Consider the following 7,216-nt stretch of genomic DNA (forward strand, 5'->3'; position numbering starts at 1 on the left):
CAACTCCATTGAGTAAATACCAAGGAGCGTGACTGGAGGATCATACTGAAAATTTTACAAGACACTGCTAAACTGTCTTCCAAAGTAGCCATACCATTTTGTGCTTCTACCAACAGTGAAGGATAATTCCCCTTGCTCCACATCTTCACCAGTTTTTGGTGTTGTCAATTTGGGGGATTTTTGCCATTCTAATGGGTGTGTAGTGATATCTCACTGTTTTATTCATCTGCAAATCCCTAATGACATACGATGTAGAGCATCTTTTCATATGTGTATTTGCCATCTGTTTTTGTTCTTTGATGAGGTATCCATTCAGATCTGAGATTTATATCTCCATTGGAACTGTCATCAGGTATTAAGCTTTCATGTCCACCTGAAAAAGAAAGGAGAGAGAGTGGCCACCATAGTCTCCTCCTCCAACTGTAGAAATTAAGCCAGAGAGCATTAAGTGAGCAGAATATGCTACAAAAACTCAAAGCTCATCACATTACATTGGTAAATGTCACATTTCAGGCCTGGTTATAAACTTGGACCCAGGAATGTGTGTATATTGCTAATTCCATGTGTTCACATATTCAGTTTTGAGGGGAGGAGAGATGACAAAGCAGAACAGATGGAAAGTTCAGCCAAGCAAAAATATCTTGCTCAAAAAGGCATGAAACAGGGCCTCCAATCCACAGCCAAAGAAGGCTGGACACTTTCCCCAGGTGCAAAATGTTTTTGTATTTAAGTTTGGGTAGGTATAAGGGAGAAGTGTGAGGAGAGAGCCTCTGTAACTAGTGGAAGATAACCCCCTCTGCCTGCCTTGGGTAGTTTCACTCTAACATGATCTGGCACCCATCCAAGGCAGTCTAAACTTTCTGAGAAACTTGATTTTCTGTTCCTACTGCCTTAGCCAAACTGTAGGACTGAGGTGATTGAGGCAAGGGAGCAGGAGTAGGGATTAAATTAGGAGCAGGGGGTGGAAACTGTTTACTCTGATATGCTTAGCAATTCCTCCAACAGCAAATTTTAATCATGATTCTTAAGAATCTTTTGTGAAGACAAGTTATTTATTGTTTAGTTTTTAATTAACAAACTTTATTTTCTAGAACACTTTTATGTTCACAACAAAATTGAGCAGAATGTACATAGAGTTCTGATATCTCACTACTCCCTCATACATATCCCACCTCTCCCCTATCAAAAGCCGTCATCAGAGCATTACATTTGTTAGAGTGGAAGAGCCTACACTGACACATCATCATCACAGAAAAACAATAGTTTACATTGGGGTTCACTCTGGTGTTTTCTCAGTCTATGGGTTTTGACAAATGTCTAATGACACATATGCCCAATTACAGTATCATTCACAAGAGTTTCGCTGTCTAAAATTTCTCTGTGCGCTACCTATTCATCCATCCCTCCTGTTTAACCCCTGGAAATGACTGAGATTTTTATTGTTTCCAAAGTTTTGCCTTTTCCAGAAACATCATTATGTAGCCTTTTCAGATTGGCTTCTTCAATTCAGTAATATGCATTAAAATTTTCCTCCATGTATTTTCATGGCTTGATGTCTCATTTCTTTTCAGTGCTGAATAATATTCCATTGTCTGGAATATAAAATCATGGTTTGTTTATCCATTCTCCTAGTGAAGGACATTAGTTTGCTTCTAAGTTTTGGCAATTATGAATAAACCTGCTGTAAACATCCATGTACGTTTCTGAGTGGATATAAACTTTCAGCTCATTTGGGTAAACACCATAGAGTGATTGCCGAAACCTCTTCCAAAGAGGCTGTGGCATTCTGCATTTCCACTAGCAACGAATGAGAGTTCCTGTTTGTCTACATCCTCACCCGCATTTACTGTTGCCAATGTTTGGGATTTTTGCTGGTATAGTAGTTATGTAGTGGTATCTCTCTCTCTCTCTTTTTTTTTGTATTGAAATTCCCTAATGACATATGATGTTGAACATCATTTCATATACTTACTTGACATCTGTCTATCCCAACATCTGTAGATTTAAAGAGTCATGTATCACAATGTTCATTGCAGCTCTATTTACAATAGCCAGGACATGGAAGCAACCTAAGTGTCCATCAACAGATGAATGGATAAAGAAGATGTGGCACATATATACAATGGAATATTACTCAGTCATAAAAAGCAATGAAATTGAGTTATTTCTAGTGAGGTGGATGGACCTAGAATCTGTCATACAGAGTGAAGTAAGTCAGAAAGAGAAAAACAAATACCATATGCTAACACATATATATGGAATCTAAAAAAAAAAGGCTCTTAAGAACCTAGGGGCTGGACAGCAATAAAGATACAGACATAGAGAATGGACTTGAGGACACAGGGTGGGGGAAGGGTAAGCTGGGATGAAGTGAGAGAGTGGCATGGACATACATACACTACCAAATGTAAAATAGATAGCTAGTGGGCAGCAGCTGCATAGCACACGGAGATCAGCTTGGTGCTCTGTGACCACCTAGAGGGGTGGGATAGGGAAGGTGGGAGGAAGACACAAGAGGGAGGGTATATGGGGATATATATATACGTATAGCTGATTCGCTTTGTTATACAGCAGAAGCTAACACAACAATGTAAAGCAATTATACTCCAATAAAGATCCAATAAAGATATTTTAAAAAATGAGTTGTTGTTTTTCTCACTTTTGAGTTTTAAGCATTCCTTGTACATTTTGGGTATAATTTCTCCCTTGAATGTTTGGTAGGATTCAGCAGTGGAATACTCAGGCCCTGGTGTTTGCTGTTTTAGAAAGTTATTAATTATTTATTCAGTTTCTTAATAAATATAGACCTATTCTGATGGTCTGTTTTCTTCTTGCATCAGTTTTGGCAGACTTCTCTTTCAAGGAATTGGTCCATTTCATCTAGATTGTCAAAATTATAGTCATAAAGGCACTCATAGTATTTCTTTATTGTCTTTTCAATGTCTGTTGGAATCTGTATTGATGTTCCTTCTTTCGTTTCTGTTATTAGTAATTTGTGTCTCTCTGTTTCATGTAAGCCTGGCTAGAGGCATAGCAATTTTATGAAATCTGGCAAAGAGTTACCTTTTCATTTTTAAAAATTTTCTCTATTGATTTTCTGTTTTAAATTTCACTGATTTATGTTCTAATTTTTTAATCATTTCCTTCCTTCAGATTACTTTGGATTTAATTTACCCTTCTTTTTCTTGTTTCTTTGGTGGAAGATTTGATTATTGACTTTAGATCTTCTGTTCTAATACATCCATTCAGTGCCATAAAGTTACCTCTAAACATTGCTTTTGCTGCATCCCACAAGTTTTGATAAGTTGTATTTTAATTGTCATTTAGTTCAAAATATTTTAAAGTTGCTCTTGCAATTTCTCATTTGGCCATGTGTTATTTACAGATATGTTATTTAATCTCCAAATATTTTTGGATTTTCCAGGTGTCTTTCTGTTCTTGATTTCTGGTTTAATTCCATTGTGGTCTGAGAGTAGACATTGTATGATTTCTATTCTTTTAAATTTGTTAAGGTCAGTTTTGTGACCCAAAATGTGGTCTATCTTGGTGGTTTATATGAGTTTGTGAAAAATGTGTCTTCTGCTCTTGTGGGATAGAGTAATCTATACCCATTATATCCAGTTGGATGATGGTACAGCTGAGTTCAACTGCATCCTTACTAATTTTCTGCCTACTGGATCTTCGCATTTCTAATAGATGGGTGATGAAGTCTCCAACCATGATAGCAAATGCATCCCTTTCTTTTCCATTAGTTTTTGCCTTACATACTCAGACTATGTTTTGTTAGGTAATAAACATTAAAGATTTTTATGCCTTTTTTGAAAACTGACTTCTTTATCCCTAATAACTTTCCTTGCTCTGAAGTCTGCTCTCTCTGTCTGAAATTAATATGACTTTTGCTTTCTTTTGATGAGTGTTAGCATGGCATATCTTTCTCCAACGCTTTACTTTTAAACAATTAAAGTCTCTACATTTAAAGTGTAATTCTATAGAGAATATGTTGTGGGGTCTAGCTTTTTGCCCCACTCTGATAATGTCTGTCTTTTAATTGGTATGTTTAGACTATTGTTGCTTAAAGTGACTATTGACAAAATTGGATTAATAGCTACTCTATTTGTCACTATTTTCAAATTTGTGGTCCTTGTTCTTGTTTCGTATATTTTTCTTCCACCTTTTTTCTGCCTTTTCTGGATTTAATTGAGTATTTGTATGTTTGCTTTTTTCCTTCTTTCTTAATATATCAGTTATACTGCCACTTGGACCATTTTGGTCATCTAAGACAACTCCTCTTACCCTAACATGGGTTCCTTTCTTTGTTACAGATCCAACTGCACCCTGGAAAGCACAACTTCAGCTTCTAACTTAATTGCTGCAGCTTGTGTAATTTATCTTGAAAAGATTATTGTATTCCTGAGTCTGAAGCAATTTTCCCCAGTAAGTCAGCCCATCTTATATGTAGGCATTATGTATAAGAACAATTATTCAGTTAATAATTCTATGCTATCTCATTTTTCTTTAAAAGAATACCAAATAAAGGAAAAATTATCTCTTTAAATGTTTGATGAGATGTAAAATGAAGACATATGTGGATTGTAGTCTTCTTATTTGGTACAATTGCCTAAAAACAAACCAAAAAATGATTCTACAATGTTGGATGGGTGCAAGCCTTTCTTTTAAGAACACCAAGTGTCCAGGTTACAAATCCCTGAAGAAATTCTTTTTCTTAACTCTCAGGAGAGTTGATTAATTTCTTTTTCCTGGTTCAAATATTTGTGAGCTACCTCACAGAAGGAAACAACTCAATATGCCAATATCAGGATCAGACTGAGGTGTAATCTTTAGGTCTTTTCTAAACCTGTGATTTGTTTTGGCTTGTGTAATGACTTTCTAAATTCATTTATATTTGCAGTTCATTTTAAAAGTTCTATTGCTTAAATATCTGGCTCCTAGAAAACTAAAAAGGGAAAAACCCTTTAAATCCTCTGGAAGTTGCTTCACTTTGAGGGAATAATGTACAACAGTGGGGGGCAGGAGTTCCAACAATGACTTCTGCCATCTGTGTTTGCACCTCTGTGATCAGCAGCATCATTCAGAGGCCAGAACACAGATCCTTGATAATACAGGACAAGCTTCTGATACCTGTGTGCAAATTACTCCAGGAATACGTACAGGGCTGCCAGTTGCAGGATTAGGTAGTGAGTACTTGGCAAAGAGCTGAAATTGACCAAAATTGTGCATCAAATCAACAAAAAGAGCTGCACATTTTAGCAAATTTAATTAGATTTTAAAGGAAATTCACATAGAAATGTAATATCAATGCATCATTACATTTTTTTGTGCTAATATCTATACTTCATAAGACACAAAAATCTCATTTAATTTGGAGTTAAAGATTTCAATTTAAAAACTTCCTGTGGGCTTCCCTGGTGGCGCAGTGGTTGAGACTCCGCCGGCTAATGCAGGGGACACTGGTTTGAGCCCTGGTCTGGGAAGATCCCACATGCCGCGCAGCGACTGGGCCCGTGAGCCACAATTGCTGAGCCTGCGCGTTTGGAGCCTGTGCTCCGCAGCAAGAGAGGCCCGCGCACCGCGATGAAGAGTGGCCCCCGCTTGCCGCAACTGGAGAAAGCCCTCGCACAGAAACGAAGACCCAACGCAACCAAAAATAAATAAATTGAAAAAAAAAAAACTTTAAAAACGTCCTCTGCTCTATTTATTTATCTCCTTTATTTATAAGAACTGGGAGAAGATACTTTGGATTGAAAGTTAAGTATAGCAGGTGGTGGAACATAAAATATTTTCTACTGAGAGAAGTTTTAAATAAATAGTTTTACCTTTTTGGTGAGCCTGGGGGAATATATAAACCTCTTTCCGCAGTTTCACTTTTTAGATCTGACTGACATTAAGGTACAAAGCCTTAATGGTGCGTGTGGGAGGTCCAAGTAGCAGCATTAATATGTAGTATAAGACAACTAGATTTATTACAAGGGGACTGAAAGACTGAAAAAAGAAGCGAAGAGAAAAGAAAAGACAACAATTAAAAATATATCTCCACCGGAAATATTTTTGTATACAAAAAGGAAGTGGACTTCGGAAAGCCAGGTCACAGACTTTTGCACAGAGATCTTGCACACAGAGATATGTGATTTAAAAATAGTATTATGAGCTTAAGTTCGTTACATTTTATAAATAGGGTGTTTCTATAGTTTGATTCTATATCGTAGCACAGATCCTGCTATCTGAAACAATATATTTATGTCCCACAAGCAAAAAAAAAAAAATGTATGTTTTTTATGTGTATCTGATTATCCGAAACATAAGGGAATGGATCAGGTGTCTAACATTTGGTATGGAATGCTGATACGAGAGCTCTTGAGCACAAAGTTGGACACTGAAGGATTTCTCCACATTAGTTATCATGCTCTCTTTGGGCTTAGGAGAATGCTTTCAAGAATCTACATCCCAGTGTCCTGGAATCCAGTTGGACACACCATTCATATGGATTCCATATGAGGAGAGAAAAACTCCAGAAGCAGATGGGAGTGGGATTCATTTTCAGTGTTGTAATTTCAGAGATTGCAAAAATAGCGTGAACCAATATTGGCAATTCTCCTGCTACAGAGTACTCTGTTCATAGTCACATAGAAAACACTATATTTCAGAGGCAGATCTAGCTAGTTCAGGGACCCATCAAGACATGGGAGTTAAGAAACCAAACGGATACTCATATCTTGTAATAAAGAGGAGAATTTTGCCTGATGACAAAATAAAAATTATGTTTTAAAAATTTGATATAAAGGAAGTTGATATGACCACTTTCATTAATTAACTTTAGATTCCTCAAATGATAGCATGTGTTTGTGTTAACACAGGGAGATTTAGATGGAGGTTAAGTGATGGTGTAAGGCCGGCATCACATTTAGGACTTTTCATATGTAATTGGAGCATAAACCAAGCAAAAAATATCCAAGGATATTTTTATTTAACTTCTAAAATATCTAAGTTCTTCTTAGAGTTCCTTTAATAAACAATGTTGCTGCTCAAATATTCTCCTAATCCAAGTGTAGACAAAATTTCTGGAGACACTTTTGGTTGTCATAACTGTGGGAAGTAGAGGATTTGATACTAGCATCCCTGAGTAGATACCATAGATGCTACTGGGAATCCTCCAGTGTATAGCCCAATTCCCTCAGAAAGAATAATATTAACTAAATTT

The sequence above is a fragment of the Eubalaena glacialis genome, unplaced genomic scaffold, assembly GCF_028564815.1.
Source record: "Eubalaena glacialis isolate mEubGla1 unplaced genomic scaffold, mEubGla1.1.hap2.+ XY H_3, whole genome shotgun sequence".
Lineage (NCBI taxonomy): Eukaryota > Metazoa > Chordata > Mammalia > Artiodactyla > Balaenidae > Eubalaena > Eubalaena glacialis.